At 43.6% G+C, this 22,920-nt stretch overlaps 1 protein-coding gene across 1 annotated transcript in view; it reads left to right on the top strand.

Annotated features, from left to right (window-relative positions):
* Positions 1 to 2,031: 2,031 nt before the first annotated feature.
* Positions 2,032 to 22,920, top strand: part of LOC124795463 (vesicular acetylcholine transporter) — a 79,751-nt gene continuing 58,862 nt past the window's right edge. The window contains exon 1 of the mRNA XM_047259495.1: positions 2,032 to 2,190. The gene's annotated coding sequence lies outside the window, so the exon portion shown is untranslated. The remainder of the gene's footprint in view (positions 2,191 to 22,920) is intronic.

Genomic DNA, 22,920 nt, shown 5'->3' with positions numbered 1-22,920 from the left:
TTTCCAACGTTAATCTTCCACTTAGCGGCACAACTGAGCCAGACAAATTCTTTAAGTTTGAACAACAAAACTGTCCTAAACAAAACTGTCGTAGTGGCCTTTAGCGCTGTGTGGTACACACGTGTTACTGACCAAGTGCTCTTTTGTTATTTAGCAGTTGCAAAAGGCAGCATCTGTCGTATGAATCCTGCGATTTGCCGACTTCAGCATTGTGAGCAGTTGCAGGAGCAGTGTCTGGGCTCACTGGCACTAGTCACGCTGTGTTAAAACAAGAAGGTAATATCGCCGAGTAGTTAGTGATGTCTAAGTGTAATAGTATTGCTTTCTGGAAGACGTCGAAATTGCTCAGATTTGAAGAACAATGTAGACTAAACATTTAAGGAAAAAATTATAGCAACTAATTTATTTTTTATGAAGGAGCTGAGGAACGGACACTGATAATAGACTAAGAAAGAAAAACAGAAGCATTTGAGATTTGGATTTGGAGGAGTATGGAAGGAATACAATGGATGGACAAAGTGTGAAATCAGGAAATGTTGAGAAGAATGGGGAAAGGGAGAGAAATTTTAAAGGTAGTCAGGAATAGGAAGCTCAGTCGGCTTCAGCACTGAATGAGAAGAGATTGCTTACTGACGGGTGCTATGGAAGGAACGGTGAATGGAAGAAATGGAATGAAGGAATGTTGGGTTTAACGTCCCGTCGATATCGAGGTCATTACAAACACACAAAGAAGTGAAAGAAGGAGAAAAAGGACGCAGAAGGTACCGGATGGTGGATGTTATAAGGATGGAAGACAATCACGAGACAGCGAAGAGGATAGCAAATGACAGGACTACGTGGAAAACGACATCTGAAGACCTGCTGTAGGGCAGAAAGTTGACGATTAATGTTAAATTAGTCACATTGAGCCCTGCTGGAGGACGGAATGTTAAACAAAGAGCATATCAGTGTATCGGTTTAGCTTTTCTTTGTACTGATATAACTTCCATTCTCTCAAAATATCTTCCAATGCAATCTTTTCCTATGATCAGATCACGGATACACTATGTTCTGTTATTCCAACTTCTTTCAGATCTTATTCAACTGTACTAGCCAATTTGGAATTTAAGCTGTATTACGACTTTGGTACAATCCTACAAACTGTATTTATCACATGCTTGAATCACTGTCAGTGCATTCCACAGTATCTATCATTGGCGAAATAAAACTTTAGAAATTATTTGTGGAATTTGCCCATGTTTTCACTGAAAGACTTAGTCCTACAAACCTCGCCATCATCTATTCATCTTCAGATTATTCATTATGTTGTAGTTTTTTGTGCTGCTACTTTTTACCTTCCATATAACTGAATAATGTGTCTTCATTGAACCGTTGTTTCAGCAAGACAGAATGGCAGAAATTGAATAACAGTAACTATTTTTTCATCTGCAGGGACGTATTCCTGTCGCTGTAACGTGACGCCGCACACAAATCCAATGACCGACGCGGAATTTGTGCAGCATTAGCTGTAATCTGCTGATCCGCTGCCCGATATCTTTGGTCCGATATTAAAGCTGTGGTTTTCGCGAGTGCCTATCGACCCGACAGGTGTAGCCGGCTGCGCCGGCAAGTCGGGAGTCCGTCACGTGAGGTCCGGTGAGTGCGCGGGTTGGATGCAGCGCCAATGACGTCACTGCGCGGCGGTCCAGTGGGAGCGCGGCAGCGGGCGCCGCGGCGCAGGCGCCGGCGGCGTCGGCCACGCCCACCGACGGCGGAACGACCGAACGCCTTCGCCCCTCCCCGCGACGGCGGCGCGGAGCTCTCGGCGCGTGACCGACGCGGGCCGACGCCAGCCGACCGAGGCCGAACCGACTGCCAGGTTCTGCCTTGCACCTGCGAGCGGCGGGCGCGACAGCGCGAGCGGTCCAGCGTCGAGTGGCGGAGCAGCACTCGAGGGTCGTCAAGTGCAAGAGCGAGCGAGGGCAAGGCGGGCAGCGCTGGACAGCAAGGAGCAGCAGCAGCAGCAGCAGCGGAGCCAGGGGGAGGCGCTGGACCGCGACAAGACGGAGGCGCAGAGGGCAGCGGACGACGCCGCGGCTGCGGCGGCCGTCGAGTCGGAAGCAGACGCGACGCTGCTGCTGGGCCGGTCCCCGCAGCGGCTGGCCTCCAGCCTACGCGGGCTCTTCGCCACCGCCAAGTTCGACACCACAGGTAGGCACCACTCACTACAGTCCGCTATCCATTCTCTAATCTCTGTCCTCTACTGGGGTCCTAAGCAGACAGGACTGGTACAGATCATCCAATAAGTTCAATGAAGAGCGTCTCGTTTTGTGCTCTCACGGTGATGAGTTGGGAGTTGAGGTGGCAATCGCAAACATAAAGTTGTGTTTTTTATAAGGGGGGGGAGGGGTTCATGAAATTGGAATCGTGCAATAGAAACTGTGGGGAAGGTAGATAAAGGACTGCATTTTATTGGTAGAATACTGATAAGTTGCAACAAGTTCAATAAAGAGACTTGTTCGTCCACATATAGAGTGCTTCCGTGCGGTTTGGGATACTTATTAGATAAGGCTGACACAAGACTTCTTAAAAGTTCAAGGAAGGGCAACTCTTTTTGTACTATCGAGAAATAGGGAAGATTACAACAAGAGCGAGATATTTTCACGAAATTGCGATCACTAACTTTCCCGTTCGAATGGCAAATTATTTTACTGACTCCCATCTATGTAGGGAGAAATAACGATATTGATCAAATAAGTCAAATCAGAGCTTCCTGGGAAAGGTTATGTTGTTGCTTTTGCCACGTGCTGTTCTGGAATGCAACGGCGAAGAAATAGTCCGGAATTGGTTCTGTGTTCGGCTCGGCACTTTAGTGTAAACTGCAGACTAATCAAGTAGCTGTAGATGTAGACCCTGTAACAACGGGAGAATACTAGGCAAGCACCAGTTCCCACCACCTCTCATGTCTCAACACAGCCAGTATCCAGAAACATGCACTTGTTTCAGTAGTATTTGCTCGCATGACGTCGAGTTTAGGGTCTTCTTTGTCTTTTATTTTGTTATAGAGAGTGAAGTAGCTCTGATAGAGAGGATGAAACTTCTTATCTTGGGTGGAGAGTCATCGACAGCAGCAGACGCAACTTCAGGTGTGCCGCAACGAAGTGTTTTAGCACCCCTCCTGTTCATGTTGTACATTAATTACCTTTCAGACATTGATAATAACCTCAGACTTTTCACAAGAGATGCAGTTATCTATAATGAAGTGCTGTCTTAAAAGGCTGCAGAACTATTCAATTAGATCTTGATAAGACTTCAAAGGGATGCAGAAATTGTAAACACTTTTTAAATGTTGGGAAATGTAAAATTGTGCACTCCGAAGACCGCAGAAAGGTGGTATCCTATGACGACAGTATCAATCAGTCAACTTATACAAATACATGGCTGTAACAGGTATGTCGAATGGATTCGTCATACCGGCTCAGTTGTTGGCAAAGCTGGCGGCAGACTTTGCCCCACTGGCTGGATAGTGGCGAAATGCAGTCAGCCTATATAGGGGACTTTTTACACCTCATCGTACACTATAGCTCAGTACCAAATAGGCCAGACATGGGAGGACGGCAAGCATAGTCAAAGGTTTGTATGACTCGCAGCAGAGCGTCACGGAAATGTTAGAAAATGTCAACACGCAGGATCTTCAAAATAGAAGCCAATTACTTCACAAAAGCCTGCCTTCGAAGTTTCAAGAGGAATATTATCTGAAGAAACTAGAGGTACTCTTCTGACCCATACGTATTGCTTCCAAAGAGACCGTGAAGACTAGACTATACTAATTACAGCACGCTGAGAGACAGGGATTCTAGCAGTCTTTCTGCCCGCCCTCCAAACGAGGTTAGAACAGGAAGAAACCTACGCAGGGTCGCCCATGCTAATTACCCTCTACCGTCCACTTCAAAATGTTTTGCAGAGATATATGTAGGTATTAAGAATATCTCTTACTACTTTCCTTGTATTCAATTCCTTTCTTTTAGAAAAAAGGGAAAAAAAGAGCCGATACTGCTACGGTTTCTTCCTCATTCACATAAACACTTTGTTGGATACGACATTGCACCACAAGTACATCCTACTAACGCGACCCAACGCTTATGGTGTAGTAACCATGAGGCAGCCCTCCACACATTTCACAGCTGTTGACCCGAACTTCCAGGACTGCGGAACCAACAGAACGTTGTCGCGCTATGTCGGTAAAAGTTTGAATCCCCCTATCCCCTGTTCCCCACTTCCTGACCGCTTCACTTGGACTCAAATGTTCAAATGTGTGTGAATTCCTAAGGGATCAAACTGCTGAGGTCATCGGTCCCTAGACTTACGCACTACTTAAACTAACCTATGCTAAGAACAACACACACACCCATGCCAGAGAGAGGACTCGAACCTCCGCTCAATCCGTGACATGATGCTTCAAACCGCGCGGCCACTCCGCGCGGCTCACTTGGACTCACAAAAAGGGATAAAATTAGTGTGATGTTTTACATTCAAGCAAACCCCGTCATGGAACCGCTGTCGATTGCTTGAAAATTTTCAGTAAACGTCATCAGCCTTTCTGTTCATTAGATCGCAGTTTATCGCGCACAGTTCGATTAGCGACAAGTAGCAAAGTAAAACTGAGATATACAGTGGCGGTCAAAATAATAGAGCCACCTGGCAAAGGTTTGGAATAAAGTGCACATTTATTACTTGACATGTTTGAACTATGATGGAAACCATTACAACCGAGTCACATTGTACTATAGTCAGTTATATCGATAACACAACACAAAATAATCAGTAATAATCGATAATATTCAAAAGAATACCAGACCACAGGGTCAAAAAAATAGAGCCAATTGAAACAAATATATTGTACTTGATCTCAGTCTTATGAAACGTACAGGAACAGTCTTTTTTGCATAGGACTGCATTAGTACTTCGTGGGGTAACCCTTATTTTTGAGGATTGCCCTGCACCTCTTACCCATAGTCTACTAAACGCCTGCATTCGTCACTACTGATCGCATACCAGGCTCTCTGGATTTCTTCCCACAGTTTTTCTGACGATGTAGCTTTTGAGCGGTCAATTCTCTTGTCTAAGATCTCCCATAAGTTCTCAATGGGTGATGCGTCAGGGGACTGAGGTGGCCACTCTAATACTTCGATATTGTGCTCTTGAACAAACTGCCTTATGATCCTTGCCGTATGCTTTGGATCGTTATCGTGCTGAAATTTCCATTTCAGCGGCATTTCCTCTTCAGCATAAGGCAGCATCACATTTGCCAAGATGTCTTTGTACATTTCTGCGTTCATTATGCCGTTGATACGGTGTATTGGACCAATGCCGTACCACGAAAAACATCCCCATACCATAACACTTCCGCCACCGTATTTCACAGTTTTTAAAGTGTACTTGGGATTAAATTCCTGGTTTGGTGGGCGGCGCACATAGACTTTTCCGTCTGAGGCAAACCTATTAAACTTGGATTCATCGGACCAATGGATGTTCCTCCACCAAGTATTAGGTTTTTGTTCATTTCTCCGGGCAAAGGCTAACCTTTTCCGAACATTAGCTTGTGAAACATGTGGCTTCTTTCTTGCAATGCGCCCATTCAATTTTGCAGATGTCAGTCGTCTTTGAATCGTTGAGGTTGATGGTTGAACATCATGTTCGTCGCTAAACAAAATGGCTTTCAGTCGTGGTGTTGACAAAAATGGGTCTTTCTTCACTTCCCTAGTGATGAGTCTGTCTACGCGAGGAGTAGTTACACGAGGTCGCCCCCTGTTCTCCACCTGCGGCTTTGTTTGTTTTGACCGTCTCATGGCTTTCTGGACTCGGTTTCGCGAAACGTGCAAGACATTGGCTATTTTATTCATGGACATCCCACTTTTGAACATCCGGAACATTACTATACGCTCATCTTCACTGGTATGCTTTGGTCTGCCCATCTAGACGAATGTAAACAAAACCACACGTCAATTTACATACAAAACAACTGCATAAAAATCAATTTAAAGGCACATGTGTAAAGCGGCTCTATTATTTTGACCCATAAGATTCTTACCTTTATGCCTCTTTTCACACGTCTAGCTCAAACGCTTCCTTTCGGACGACTAAAGATAGCAGCAACGTCTTCCCTGATGTTGTCTACAAGGGACTGACAACACGGCACTCGTGGCGATTTCGCGAACTAATAGATATCCTAGTTCTTAATCTCGTCAATAGAGGTGGCTCTATTATTTCGACCGCCACTGTAAGTCATTAATGTGGCGTTGAATTTGAAGCCTTGCCCCACGCTGGGAAGCGGTCGACATATCAACACGCACGGTGTCCTCCAGTAGTCGTTCAACACATCGAAACTGAATATTACACAAATATTACTGGGCAAAGGAACCAATATGTTGCCACAAAGGAACTAACATGTTGGTGGACGATGAATGTTTCCATCTTTTTGACGGAGTCCTAGAGAAGAGTTCTAGAGTGATGTAAGTATTTTCTCTGGCGGTATCAAATTTCTCACAAAAGAAGAAGATGTGTACTAAATGTGAAAGCTATGGCTGTCGGTAGTGTTTATTTTCCCACCGGTCTTATTTAGATCATTTCTCGCCTCATTACACGAACCATATCACTGAACATCATACTGAATCTCGTATCACTACACCGCTATTAAATTGCTGTAGTATTACTTTAAACAGTATGTAGGTACATCAATAATTAGTTGTTTAATGTCTCAATAAATAAAAATTACACAGGCGTTGCCCAACTGCACACTGGAAAAGCACAGCGTGTCGGAAAACTTATTTCAATACCTTGAGTTCAAATGGTTCAAATGGCTCTGAGCACTATGGGACTCAACTGCTGTGGTCATAAGTCCCCTAGAACTTAGAACTACCTAAACCTAACTAACCTAAGGACAGCACACAACACCCAGCCATCACGAGGCAGAGAAAATCCCTGACCCCGCCGGGAATCGATCCCGGGAACCCGGGCGTGGGAAGCGAGAACCCTTGATTCCCCGATGAAGTGTTAAGAGGCACCCAAGTCGCGTGGAAACTGCGTGTTGTGCTAGATACACAGTAAATTACTTCACATACAGAAGTCACATCTATAACCAAAGGAAACAGAACTCTGAATTATGATGACAATAAAGAAAATTACGCTGAACCTAGACTCGAAGCTAAAAACTTGGCTTTCGAGGACAATGCTTCTACCAGCTGAGCCATCCAAGCACAACTCAGGACCTGCGCTCACAGTTTCAGTCCGTCTCCCACTCTCACTAAAGCTCTTCGACCTATGTTGCTGGATTTGTAAACAGGAAAGAAATCGCATAGAAATTGCTTAGCAACAACCCAGAAATTATTTCCAGTGAGTTGTCGGGGCGGGTAAGAGCCGTCTTTGAATAACTCAATCAGTAAATGAATTTTCCGTGGAAGGTCATGTCCCTGGTCCGAATCCCGGTCGGGGTCATATTTTTAATGTCAAGCTCGCACACCGTTGCAGAGTGGAATGGTTATTTATGGAAATAAGACATTAGTTTTGTATTTGTGGCATAACAAGTTTGTTGCTGTGTCTGTACTTGTTTGACGATGTCGCAGTCAAAACAGAACTCCGCTCTCATCTTTGTTAGCAAAACAAGCTGGTCTCCTGGTGATGATATTTGCAAAAGTCTAGTGCCAGCTGAGAGGCTCAGATTTATTATTCTTCAACGTAAACAAATATGGTAGCTATAATCAAACCAGGAAGTGTTATTGTTAACTTAATGGGTCACTCCCACAAAAAATGATATGGACCTGAAACTTAGTCCCTTTAATTGGACTATTGGATATAGTGGTATATGCTGCAATCGTCGACAGTTTTTCTGCGTTAAAAATGTTCCTCGCAAGTTATTAATGTATACTTCACTTTTTGTGGTTCACAGGTTTTGCCTTGGACGTTGTCTCAGTATGTTTCACGTTACTGCAGGGAAACATCTCTACGCTCAGTTGCTTCGATGGTACACACAGGATTCCCAGCTACATAGAAAGTGGAAACCAACACATTTGAATGCTACCTCATGAAGATTGTGAAGTGCTTCGCAAGTGTACAACGATCGCCATAAAAACTTCAAACAGTGTTCAAGCATTTCCCGTTTCTGCGTTTCTCAAAGTGCTTCAGACTAAGAAAAAATGATGGATGGGTGTAAAAAATTTGTAGATAATATGAGTGGACAGAGGACAACTCGTTTTTATAGTCTGAGGTATAGCACTCGTACACTAGAAAAAAGCCATCTCATTATATAATCAGACCATGATAAACCAGATGGAAACGTTATGTGATGTAAATGTGTACAAGAAAAACAGAAATTCCGAGTTACGTTTCTGAGTCTGTAGCTCTTTCATAGTAAAAGATCATGAGATTTTTAAAATAATTTTTACGTATGACACAAAATCATTTACGCTGAACAGGTGGATAAAGAGAGTACCTAAAGAAATTTTCTGCAGTAATGACAATCGTGTTAAACATTGTAAGATCTTGCGTAAATATTAAACTTCCACCTCACATGTGTTTCAAAATGAAGATCTTATTCACTTGTAGACAATTAGTTATACAGTCGCAGGTGGTTGTGAGGAGGAAACCTTCCCACCCGTGTGCTCCAGTTTTTAATCAGTGTCAGTTCTTGATGTGAGGGCAATGTACTAATTGTTTGTGAGGAGAATAGGTCGGGGCCATCCAAGCGTCATAACCAATGATCGACCATAACAGGCATAATGAAATAAATCAAAACTCAACAGTCTATGGGAGGAGCGGTAGGCGTCCCAATGCGACGGTCAAGTCTGCTGCAGAAACCTTACATTCGCTAAGAGTTACTTCCCTGACTCGTTGTGTTTGCAGGATTATACAGTTCTTTATGGGCAGTACACCTCGACATTTGAAACGAAAACGAATATAGTTTTTTAGAAGCACGTGGCTTCTTATCTGATGTCAAAATAGACTTAATATCACGCTCTTCCATGATTCTGAATTGAGTAAAATATTAAAATATCTTCGTCATTAGGGATAAAGAAAAGATGCGAATACGATTTTCAAGATGCCGGAAGCTATTTGAATATGTTCTAACTCCACAGTCAATATTATTTAGCATTCTTCTCTCAACCATATAGACACAGACATGAAAAGACAGAGTAGATTTCCTAGTTTACACATTTTAGAGGAAAACTTTTCATAGGTAGTGGCCTTTTAGATAACACTGCCTTAAGGCAAATACATTTTAAACCGCAGAACAAAGACAATGACACAATTCTTTACGAGCATAGCACTACCCCACCCCATTGAAATAATAACCTGAGCGCCAACTTTATTCCAATGACATCCTTTTACGTTCCCAGATATTCGCCAACGTAATTTCGTGTTGCACGAAACCTACTAGTATGAACGTAGTATCATGTTCCTGAAGGCTAACTCGATAATGATCACAAACATTCAGGAAGTAGTCACAGACAAGTAACATGACACTTTTGTACGAAATCTCCTTTGTAAATACTCGTCACAAATGGAAATCTTAATTCATCATCCAAGAAAATTATTTTTTTTCTCTTAGATTCCTTCATACTGAGTGGAAATGTTACCATAAGATATTACATTCATTCTAAAGAATTAGATAGTCCCGTTTACCTTTCAAATTATTATTCGCATTCAGCCAATGACGACATTCTCATTCACTTTTAAGCTACGTCTATGTTTTATTTTTTACGTACTGTAAATATTTTGGAAATAAATCCCATCTTCAATACGCATCGATAAGTCCTTGATTTATTTGCTAAATATGTACACATCTTAGAAACTGAGTTCTTCAGCAATACTGAAGGCTCGACTTCTGATGTAAAAATGTGAAGAAACTATTCATTGACATGGATTGGGTTAAACTTACCGTTAAACATATCTTAGCTTATATCCGGAAAGTTGAAAGAAGATGACCAAGTCATAAGAAGGTTGCACATAGAATTTCTTTTTACTTGCAAATAGTGGCAGTGACCTTATGACAGTATTATTTGCAGATCATCAGTCAACCGTAGGCAGTTACCCAAAATTGTTATTGACAGGAAAATCATTGAGAAAATCCTGGAGTTCACAGTCTTGGACATTCACCTATCACAATTCGAGTTTCCTACATTCAGACGCTTCGTTGGTACAGTACAGCGAACAATGAACCACAAAATAAGAAAATAAACGTTAGTTAAGTTACGTAAAGTAACTGCACACCACAAATATTCTATTGAGGTGAAAACTGGACTTCAACATCTGTCCACATGAGACAGAGTACTTGCGATACGTTACTCGACGTTTGATCAGGAAAGAAGTGCAAAAAATTAATTACCGTCTCTGAATTAATAATGAAATAGAAGAACAACTGGTTGCAGCACTTGCCTGAGTTTCGAACAGATAAGCTGGTTTGATAAAAGAAATAAGCAGGTTGACGTCTCTGGGAAAGATAGCAGGACTGATAAGGCGACACGAATGAATGCATAAGTCTAGATGCTATTGTTGCTATTAAGAATGAGGATGAGTTAGCTTAACTATTCTTGGTTATTATGTTTACTCACCTAGTTATTGACATTACTCGTGGATTACATCTTCTTGTAGCTATTTATTATAATGGCCTACAATCATTCACTGGAGATTCACTGCTCTCATGGCAGCACAACGTCGACAGAAACGGTAATACGAATACAAGAAGTTTTGTTTCTTTTCGCATATAATTCTCGAGAGTTACCTCTGCCAATTAATTTTCTTCGTTTATAATGGCGTTCTCTAGGAAGCACAAGAACAGAAAAGCGGGTAGGTGATCGTTCTTCGCTTCGTCTCACGACTGTTTGACTACAATGTATTGATCCCACTGCATTGACCACTGGCTTGACCTTTGTTCTTTCACTAATTAATATTTCCTTCGCATAGCTTATGACGTAGATGCTAATGCCCCTTTCTCAAAGGATTTTTTTCTGTTGTCTGAGTTACATTTATCCTAGTTATCTGTCCCTCGAGACTCACAACTATATCCTTCCTAATACTGTAAGACTAATATCAGTACACGAATACACTGCCACACACAAAAAGAGTAGTACCCAGAAGACATTCTCAGATGGGAATGTAACTTCTTACACGTACGGGCCATCGGCGAGTGTGTAAATGATTAGAGCTGCAGTTTTCTGTGGCAGGTACAATGGTCAATAGCGTAGAAGAGTATTGTTTTTAGTGCTGTTAGCACGCCTGGTTTTATATAAAAAGGGGATGAAAAACGCCATATGATGACTGAACAGTGAAGGACACAGAGATGCCGCGTTCTCGTGTGAAACAGCGTCATCGCACATGACAGAGTTTGAAAGAGACCTCCTTGTGGATGTCCATTTGGCTTACTGCAATATCCAGATTTCTGGGGCATTCGGATGTGACAGCAGCTCACTCTTGGACTGTATGAGAACGTCAGGGAAAGCATATTGTCTTCAAAGTTCCGACTGACCACCCCTGACCACCACAATATAGGATCATCGTATCGTGCACTGAAGATATCTCAGCTACTCCACTTGTGGGCCTACCATCCGAGGACAACTTATGGACTGCAATATGCAATATGCTGTGTCATCTCACACAGATGGTCGGAGACCAGCAATAGGCCTGACTAACGATTGATCGTTCCATGCCTAGGCTGCCTCTAACACCGTCCACAAACGGCAGGGTTTGCACTGTTGTCGTGACCGGGAAGCACGAGGAATGCGGTCGCGTTGTGTTCAGCGAGGACGAGTGTGGCATCGGCCAGGGGAGAGCTCCCATTCTACCAGGATTCTGGAGAGTTACAGCAGTGTTACTTACGGCGAAGTATGAGGAGCCGTCATGTATGACTTCAAGTTGTGGCTGTTAGTGGTTGAGGGTACGCTACAACGATACGTCATGGACATTGCATCCTAATTTGTTGCCTCTAATGCGACAGTATCATGGTGTCTTCAACAAGACAATGCTTGCCCTCATATGACACGTGTCTCTCTAAACTGTCTGCCTGATGTTGAGGTAGCCCCCTTGCAAGGTTCCCAGATTTGTCGCTGATAGAACATCTAAGAGACAAGCTTGGACGTCAGCTCCACCCCAGTGTCAAAATCCAGGATATCAAGGACCAGTTACAACGGTTGTGAGCTAGCTTATCTCACGAGAGGAGATTATCCGTAGTGCACTCAAGTCCAGACGATAAGGGGCTTCAGACACTCATTAAGAAATACACTGAAGCACCAAGGAAATTCAAATACTGATATATGTAAAAAGGCAGAATACGGCGCTGCCGTCGGCAACGCCTATGTAAAACAACAAGTGTCTGACACAGTTGTTAGATCGATTGCTGCTGCTATAATGGCAGATTATCAAGATTTAAGTGAGTTTGTGAGTGGTGTTACAGTCGGCGCATGTGCGATGGGATACAGCATCTCCGAGGTAGCATGAAGTGGGGATTTCCAATAGGATCATTTCACGAGTATGTGAGTATGTGAAATCCGGTAAAACATCAAATCTCCGACGTCGCTGTGGCCAGAAAACGATCCTGCAAGAACGGGACCAACTACGACTGAAGAGAATCGTTCAACGTGACAGAAGTTCAACCCTTACGCAAACTGCTGCGGATTTCATTGCTTGTCAACAAGTGTCAGCCTTCGAACCATTCAACGAAACGTCATCGAAATGGGCTTTCGGAGCCGAAGCCCCATACGTGTATCCTTGATGACTGCACGACACAAAGCTTTACGCCTGGCCTGCTTCCGTCAACTCCGACATTGGACTGTTGATGACTGAAAATATGTTGCCTGATCGAACGAGTCTCGTTTCAAACTATATCGAGGTGATCGACGTGTACTGGTATAGAGAAAACCTCACGAATCCATGGACCTTGCATATCATCAGGGGAGTGTTCAAGATGGTGGAGGCTCTTTAATGGTCGGGGGGCGTGTGCCGTTGGAGTGATATGGGACCGCTGAAACGTCTAGATTCGACTTTGACAGGTGACACGTATGTAAGCATCATGTCTAATCACCTGCATTCTTCACGTCCATCGTAAATTCCGACGGACTTGGGCAATTCCCGCAGGACACGTCCAGAATTGCTACAGAGTAGCTCCGGGAACACTCTTCTGAGTTCAAACAAGTCCGCTAGACACCAAACTCACCAGAAATGAACATTATTGAGCATATCTGGGATGCCCTGCAACGTGCTGTTCACAAGAGATCTCCACCCCTCCGATTTATGGACAGCGCTGCAGGATTCATGGTGTCAGTTCCCTCCAGCACTATTTCAGACATTACTTGAGTCCTTGCCAAGTTGTGTTGCGGCACTTCTGCGTGCTCGGGGTGCCCCACACGAAATTAGGCAGGTGTGGGAGTTTCTTTGGATCTTCGGTTTATAACTTTGTGATATTAAAATTAGAAATCAGGGGCACCCCATTACGTTTAATGTGACTGAAACAGCATGTGTGAGCGGATGACTTGGGTACAACAGTTCCGAGTTTCTTTCGTGTGTTGCTGACACACAGCATTCCGACCAGAAGGAGTCTGCCACAAAAAACAAATTAAGCGTAGAAGTACCATCGGTGAATTAAAAACTGACGTGAGTCCAGTCAACCATGTTGGTCAACGAAATAAACCAGGAAGCTAGTAGCGTCGTTTCACGGCTCATCAGAGGATTCCAGGAAGCAAGAAACACTGTACGGCGCTACGGACAAGGATGGCCACGAGTTACAAACAAACTTCAAGCTCCAAACAGATTGGAATGCCAATTGTCAACCGAGCAGATCATACATACCGTGAATATCATATACTAGAACTAATCAGTCATAAATTTTTACCACTGGTGATATTTTGTTACTTCGCTAGTGATTTTTATTACACGAAACATGGTATCCTTATGCAAAATATGTGCTTGACGGAAATCTGGGTGCATGTTGATCATATAACAATAGACACTCTTAATTTCAAGCAATCAGGAATTGAATAATGCAAGGTTCTAATTTACGTCCTCTTTTATTTCTGATATACATAAAGAACGTGCACTTGCGTTGTCAGAAGATATAAATTTTGTGCTTTTTCACAACTAAAAAATTACAAAGTGGTATCAGTGCTCTTACTCGAATGGCAGCTAACGAAATATTGAAAAACAGATGTTTCCAGTCAAATGGCTTATCGTTAAATATTGACAAGACTCTGAACATATAGTTCAGTGCTTCTCGAGGAACTCTACAAGCTATGAAATATAATCTACTTAAAAAACGAAACACAAAAAATTGAAAATGTTAAGTTTTTGAGATTACAGATACATTACAACATTAACTCGAAAACTCACACTACAGCATTAATGAAAAGCTTTATTTCAGGTGAATTACCAATATGAATGATGTCTTCTTTAGGTGATTTCAAATTGAAGAAGCTTGTTTATTCTGCGGCTTTTTACATTAATTACCGATTTTTTAAGCTTTCCTGATGGGAAGCGAGGAGGGGTGGAGGGACTCGAAAGGCTAGTATTTACAGAATATGGAAAAATTATATGTGGTTGTAGAAACGGTTCTCGGGCGACACTGACGTCGTTGTGAAATTCCTACTATATTTCATCAGCGCAACTGACCAACATCTTCAGGGTGTACAAATGGTTGTCAGGTGGGACGTCGGGTATCATTCTGAATTCCATAATTGGATTCGCAATATTAATACTCATTAATATCCCTTCCATTTACCAAAATTTCTATTCCCTCGAAAAATATTGCACATCATACTTCAAGATGTTAACAATAGCAGTACACGAAGCAATAACGAATTCCAGTATACGAACTTTCAGCAACTTAATATACTGTATTAAATGTGTCTGAATTAAAGGACATTCTGTAGGGAAGTTCCTTCTACTACACTGAAAATTTCTTTCCATGAATAAATTACCTTTCCGCGACGGGAGTGGCTTGCGTGCCTCAACGATGTAGGAAAGTGCAACCACAACGGAGGGATATCTGCTGAGAGGCCAGACAAACTTATGGTTCCTGATGAGGGGCACCAGCCTTTTCAATAGGTGTAGGGGTGCCAAACTACAGTGTCTTACTTCAGGGTTCCAAAGCCATGGAAGTCGCATGGGGAAGAACTGGGACCCTATGGATGATGTGTACGAGCGTTCCATCGAAATTTCTGCAGCGTAGTCGAAACGACTTTGGGAACATGTGGGCCCGGTTACCGCATTGTCTCAAAGTGAAATAAATATTTTAAACAGGTATGGCGATTACTTTTGAGATAATAAACATCATAGTTACTTTAGTCCATTCCTCTCGATTTCATTTGCTTGCCTCTTACAGATTAGGCAATGAGACATTAAAAGCAGCAAATGTGTTCTACTGTTTGGGTAGCGAAATAAATGATGTACAAATGTTCAAATGTGTGTGAATTCCTATGGGACAAAACTGTTGAGGTCATCGGTCCCTAGACTTAAACTAACTTATACTAAGAACAACACACACACCCATGCCCGAGGGAGGACTCGAACCTCCGGCGGGAGGGGCCGCGCAGTCCGTGACATGGCGCCTCAAACCACGCGGCCACTCCCCACGGCAAATAAATGATGATAGCCACATTAGAGAGGATATAAAATACAGACAGGCTATAGAAAGGAAACGTTTCAGAAAAAGATGATTTTTTTTTACATTGAATTTCAATTTAAATGTCTTTTTGAGAATATTGTTGTGGAGTGTAGCCTCGTACGGAAGTGAAACGTGAAGAAAAAGCAATAAGAGAAAACATGTCCTTTTTTAATGTGGTTGTATAGTAGAATGCTGAAGGTTACATAAGTAGATCACGAAATTGATGAGGAGGTAGTGAACGGAGGTGGAGAGAAGAGAAATGTATGACAGATATTGACTGAAAGAAGAGATCGCTTAATAGGACCAGTTATGAGGCATCAAGAAATTTCCAGTTTCGTTCTGGAAGGTAGTGTGAGGATAGAAATTGTTGAGGAAGACCAAGACATGAATATATTAAGCAGACTGAAATCTATGTATGCTGAAGTAGTTATTCGGGAATGAAGAGGCTTACACAGGATGAACTAGCGTGGAGAGCACCTCTAACCAGTCTTCAGACTGAAGCCTATAATAATAATAACAACAACAACAAATAAAATTTACACATTTGACCACTTTCTACATCCCATGGAACCTTCACCGCTGTATACGTGGAATACGACTGCTTCTTGAGCGGACGAAGACCCATAGCCAGCCAGCTCTGCAGTTGCCCTGTGCTGGCCAGAGACCTCGTGGCAGACTCTCGCCCGTCACCTTTAAAATCGTCAGGTTCGAGAGATTCACAGTAAACCCCTCACAGAAACGAACACCGAGGCTTCGCAGCAGTGTTTCTTGTTCAGAGATAATTTGCTATTTAGCTTGGAGGGTGATTCTCGCCTTTTATCGTATGATGCAGCACTAGGACACATAACAGCCATGCCAATATTGTTTTATCGTCCTTCGTGGCATCTTGATGCCAAATTCCCCCACCTTCTTTTTTCTGTTTTTTCTTTTTTGACTACCTGCAACTGTTTTATATATATTCCGACAGCAAAATAGGGACCAATGATACGGGTCTTGAAAAACAAACATCGAACGTTGATATATCAAGAGTGTTGTTTTTATCCACTTCTTTGAGTGACCGTGGGTTTTCCACTGACGATTAGTGTAAATTGGGAAGACTGACGTACCCATGATTTGTGAACGATGCTTCTTCCTTTAACAAAATTTTCATGAACATGCCGCATCACTTTTTACTTTCCGTAGATAACACTTGGAGAACTACAGCCAGTGTTGGAAGTCATTGCCTTGGAGCAGAATGTGAAAAGGATGAAATGCGATGGAATGGAATGTTTGCAGAACACTCATTTAGTTGATATCTCTCGTACTTTCGAGAAGCCTCTTATTGACATGTGCATTGTGTGTTACTGCTAAAAGGATAGCTTGATTTCTTCCATCAGTTGCTCTTCAGTTTTCTTGGCGTCTGTTGTTAACCAAACTTCTAGTTACTAGAATTTTTTCTTATAATGTTTGCAAAGACAGATCGTGATTTCTTGACACGATTTGGATACCTCCCGCGTACAACCGGACCACTGGTCTAATGGTCTGGTGACATTCGTCATAACCGATATTAATTTTTTGGACTCTGGTATGCAATGTGAATGCCCCAGTAGATTTACTAGCACGTTATTCGATTGCTACAACAGCAGAACACAGAGTGATTGCTTCAGGCCCACAGCTAAGCGAATCATACCTCAGTTACTTGTTATCTTATATTCGGTGTAGTATTGCAGAGGTTTGTACAACCTCTTCTCCTGATACCGGGAGAAAGGTGCCATATCGCCCACTATAACTTGTCGGAAACCGTAGCTCGATATACTTAATCATTCTGTCTTCGCTCCCTTACCCTGTATAACGATTTCAGAGTAGGTGGTTGAGTTCGCACGTAACAGAGACTGAAACGAAATACCAGGTGACTTCATTTACGAAGCATATGGAACTTCGAACATCCGACACATGATTAGCGCGTCATTTATTGCATGAACCGATACGAACAGCTACACACAACGGAGAGCCATGCGGGATTAGCCGAGCGGTCTAGGGCGCTTCAGTCATGGACTGTGCGGCTGGTCCTGGCGGAGGTTCGAGTCCTCCCTCGGGCATGGATGTGTGTGTTTGTCCTTAGGATAATTTACGTTAAGTAGTGTGTAAGCTTCGGGACTGATGACCTTAGCAGTTAAGTCCCATAAGATTTCACACACATTTGAACATTTGAACACAACGGAGAAGCCGCATTTTTACCGGGACGCAGCGCTGCTTCTGAGGCGGCAGCGAAGGCTGGTAAAAGCGAATCGCTCCTTGCTACAAAGCGTGCAGAACACGCGTCACTGGCGCTACGGGGAAGTTGTCGGCTGACCGTGGCAGCCCGCCGTCGCTCGGTGGTGGAGCGGAGCGTGGCGGAGGGTTCATTAAGGGGGACGCGGCGCTTCATCACAGGCGGGGCCTGCCGGCTAACTTGGTTCATTACGGCCGTTAGCGGGCCGGCTCTCGCAAATTATGATTTACTCGCCACAGAATGGACCACTGCCCCACCGTCTAGCGGCGCTCTGGCGCGTCGGCCCTCTTTTCTCCTCGCTGCTAAGCACTCACTTGGAAAAATTTCCCCAAAATAAGCCGAGGACTTACGTAACGGACCCTCTGCTGGTTTAGTATTCTTTGACAACGAAAAGGCAAATATTTACAGATATCTGTTATTGTATATGTGTGAAATGCCTCACCCTCTACGTGGAGTAACAATAGACTTTTAATTATGATGTATACCCCCGTGGTGTTTGTAACATGCGGTCCGTGTGTGCGTGGTTGTCTAATATTGTCTTACACCTACAAATCATTGAGATGACCCTGACATTGACAATCTTCACCTAGGGATTTTCACAAAACGAAGTATCGTGTTGAGGGTTTAGCACATCGAACCAACGCTTCTCATCGTGATGCTACTAAAATGAATCACAACGTGGATGCCGCAAATTATATATTCTCAAAAGCACGTAGAGCGCAAAAAGCTGTATAAATATGAAGTACACAATATCGGATTCTACCCTACGTGTAATTTCGAGATTAGCAGAATAAATGTTCCATTATTTTTTTTAGACCACCCTACCCATTATTAGACGGACACATAGTTGGCTAATAGTGCTTAACGGTGAGACTCGGAAGACCTTTACTCCTGACTGTCACCTTCAGAAAACGATCAGTGGGCAAAACAAATGAGTTTAACACATTTGTTGCGAGTGTTTCACTATCTACCCAACCGAGTGTGCATATTACGTATTGAATTACGGATATCAGTTGTACTGTAAGGATGATCTGCACGCTGGGCGTTGACCGTTGTGAGGATGACGTTCACGGTGTTTCTGCAATTCTCTGTCTACACAATGGACGAAGTCTGAAAACTCCTATGGCTGAAATTATCTCGGTACAGGACAGAACTAGAGTCAATGTTCCTCTCTGCTCATTAGCCAGGAGCAGAAATTCAACTCAAGTGAGCGGTCTAAGACGCTGCACTCATGGACTGTGCGGCTGGTCCCGGCGGAGGTTCGAATCCTCCCTCGGGCATGGGTAAGTGTGTGTTTGTCCTTAGGATAATTTAGGTTAAGTAGTGTGTAAGCGTAGGGACTGATGACCTTAGCAGTTAAGCCCCATAAGATTTCACACACATTTCAACATTTTTTTCAACTCAAGTATTCTCCCATAAAGAAGCACTTCAGTGTGCGTCAGACTCCACAGAGACTAAAGAATCGACACTCGAGTAGACGCAATGACAACTCAGTCACGGAGAAACGACTTCACGTACTCCGTGTGTCGACAGCAACACTTCTCAAAATCTAACCGCCAGATTCTCCACTGTGGCTCTCGCCAGCAAAGTCTCTAGCTCGATCCCCAGAGGGAACTGTCTTGGATCGATCCTGGCAGAGATGTGTTCTAGATCAGTACCCAGAGGGAAATCCTTGCTTACATCACCCTCCGCTCCCCTTCCTCCTGGACACACGGCATCTACATTGTCGCTCAATCGACGAATCCCAACGACTGTTACGAAAACATCACCTTCCACTATATGCGTCATGAATATGCCAGCCAGTCATTTGAATCTCATACCCCTTTCAAAAGATTTTAGTAGTAGATTCCATTTCCCCTCATACATCCGTAGCACTCCACCAATCAAAAACGCGTCTCTGCTTTTTAACGTGATGCATGTCCCAGCATTCCCGTGAGAAGATTCCTCGGAGACCAACTCGCGACCATCTTTCGTGTCCCTGTGTGTTCCTTCGCGCTAAAAGAAGGTCTTTTCGGATTCTTCTGCTCCAACCCTCTCTCTCTCCCCAGGTAACTATTCTAAATTCAAAAATTGTTCAAATGGCTCTGAGCACTATGGGACTTAACATCTGAGGTCATCAGTCCCCTAGAACTGAGAACTACTTAAACCTAACTAACCTAAGGACATCATACATCCATGCCCGATGCAGGATTCGAACTTGCGACCGTAGCGGTCGCGCGGTTCCAGGCTGAAGCGCCTAGAACCGCTCGGCCACTCCGACCGGCTATTCTAAATTCTTCTCTATCCCACCAGAGAACAATCTCCTGCCCAATCTCTCTGTGCTATGAGGGTTCAGCCGCCTCCAGCATCATAAACCGCCACCGCCACGCTCTGCTGTCTCTCAGGGCAGTAAACGTCTGGCCACTTCACCTTTTTGTCAGTGCTCAGCCCTAATTAACTCCCTGACGTGCAGTATTACAGAAGTTGTTAGTATGTGGTGCTAGCCCGTACCAGCCGATGAAATGATTAGTAATTCGATTGTGCATCGTAAATAGTGATTTAATATAAACATAAATCTGCAAGAGTATTCAATATATTGTGGCAAAATGTCGCCACCTTAGAATGATCTTGAGTAAATGAAACCTGATGACAGTATCAGTCCCTCTGTACGTATCCAGCATTCGATGTCACACATTTTTAACACTGATCGATGACAATGTAGAGAGTGATTGCAGAAGTCTTGTGGTGTCCTGGAGATCGAGTGAAAAACAGGACAATTTACCTGTGACTGTGGATCAGCGTGGTGAGTTCATGGACGCATCAGCAGCTGCTAAAAGTCCGAACAAGGAAGACAATAAGCAACAACACAGAGACGGCAGAAATCACGAGGTTCAAATACAATTTGCGGTCAAAGGACATTTTACACTTGGTAGAGAGAAGAAAGGAACATTCTCGAGAAGAAACAAGTGTGTGGACTCTGGGATGTGACGCAAAAGGCACTCATCACTAAACCGTTGCGGCGACCTGAACAGTTCAGAATCGCCGGTAGCTGAGAGTATTGGAGAGTTGTTTCTGTGTCGCTCCGTATGATAGAGTGGGAGTAGATGACAGACGTTCAGGAGAGTGGCTGAGATGGACAGAAACGCCACCTGAGGCACTCTCCTGAACGTCTGTCACCTACTCTCACTCTATCATACGGAGCGACACAGAAACAACTCTCCAATACTCTGAGCCACCGGCGATTCTGAACTGTCCGGGTCGCTGCAACGGTCTAGTGATGGGTGCCTCTTGCGTCAAATCCCAGAGTCCACACACTTGTTTCTTCTCGAGAATATTCCACTCCTATATCCGATCAAGTGTAAAATGTCCTTTGACTGCAAGTTGTATTTGGACCTCGTGATTTCTGCTGTCTCTGTGTGTACGTGCTCAGCGGTTGCTGGTGTACAGCAACTGGCACGCAGGTAGCGTAAGAGTAACGTGTTCCCATACTGTGGATGCAACCGCTGTCTCTGAGCGCTGTCTGCCCTGCCAGCACAACTGTCTAGACGACCCCATCTTGTTGTAAGCTATCGCTACTTGTCTGAGATTCTCACTTATTCCCTTAAGTGTTTTACGTACACACGATAGTCTGCACTTTAACTATTCAGGAAACGTTCCATCTAGATAATTACATCATCGTCATTCTGGATCACTTTAGGTATTCAGGAAACGTTCCATCTAGAAAATTACATCATCGTCATTCTGGAAAATTCTGCTATGTAATGGGTTCTTCATTTGAGGGAAGAGGAAGCCATCACTCTACAGCATGTCAGAAGAATTAAGACAGGGAAACGACAAAATTGATAGCGCAAATAATCGGAATATCTGTCTATGTCCTGTATACAATGGGCTGGAGCGTTGTTGCTGGGCCAGAACATACCTTAGATAGCCTTCCTAGAGACTTTGCCTTGACACCATTCACAACCTCGTCATGAGACTGTGGTAGTGCGCTCTTGTGACAGACATCCCCTTACGAGCGTAATCTGTTGGCACCACACGTTGACGTCACAAAATACTTAATTACATCGTATGATACTGATTAGGTCTTGCCCTTTATCAGCGGCATTGAATCCACATGTTTCCACGGCTTGGTTTGCTCCTTTCCCCCAGGGACATAGTAATACGTCCATCACTCGACCGTGGTGCTTAGGTGGCTAATGAAGCCATGTGGATTGGCCTGACATAGTTGCAACGTTACTGGTTCTGCCTCGACTCCATGACGGATTCAAAAGGGGGTAAAACCTGGCTAACAGATTAATATGTCCTTTCCTTTGAAACGTTCACCAGGTATAGCAATTAAACAGTTTCATTTGCAGCACAAAAAATAAAGTCACAGGTTTCAGATGAACACAATAACTAATTTCTGAAGAACAAAAATAAAAACTTTCTTGACTGAGTGAATGTTCAAATAATCTGAGTTCCAAGAACTAACAGTGGCAATCTGAATCCCTGTAAAGCCTGTAGGAATGAATTTTGTAATACAGGAACTAAGTCCAAGATTTCCCAAGTGTAGTAGATGTAACAAAACAGAATACTGAGTCCTCTGCACTCGGCAGCGTCTTGTTTGGCCAGTCCCAATTTATGGTGACAGTGAGTAGTAAAAGAGTTGATTGCTGTAGCATGTCGTCCAGGCAAGGTTTCCCTAATGCGATTGGCTGCACTGGGACTACTTGATGCCAATGCGGCACGGGTCTCAATACGCTCCTCTTATGTAAAACTTCTGTCTGATTTGTTCAAACTTAGTTGGGCAGAAGTAAGAAATAGTGTAGCCTACGCATGCTGAGCAGGGTTGAGTGCGCACCTGGGAACTCCTTTTGGCGCTGTTGACTGTGTCACTCTCGGTTGATCTGCTAGTAAGCTGACTACTTTGAATTTATGTTTCACAAGGAGAGGAGTAGAGTGCATACAGAATAACGTGGCAAGTAAATGCGCAGTGCACTCTTGGGGAGAGTGATAGGGCAGGTGCTGTAGGAGAAATGCAGAGCGCTGGAGGGGAAATACCATCCTAAACTGAAGCCCATGCTCA

The sequence above is a fragment of the Schistocerca piceifrons genome, chromosome 1, assembly GCF_021461385.2.
Source record: "Schistocerca piceifrons isolate TAMUIC-IGC-003096 chromosome 1, iqSchPice1.1, whole genome shotgun sequence".
Lineage (NCBI taxonomy): Eukaryota > Metazoa > Arthropoda > Insecta > Orthoptera > Acrididae > Schistocerca > Schistocerca piceifrons.
This window is presented reverse-complemented; position numbering and strand designations above follow the sequence as displayed.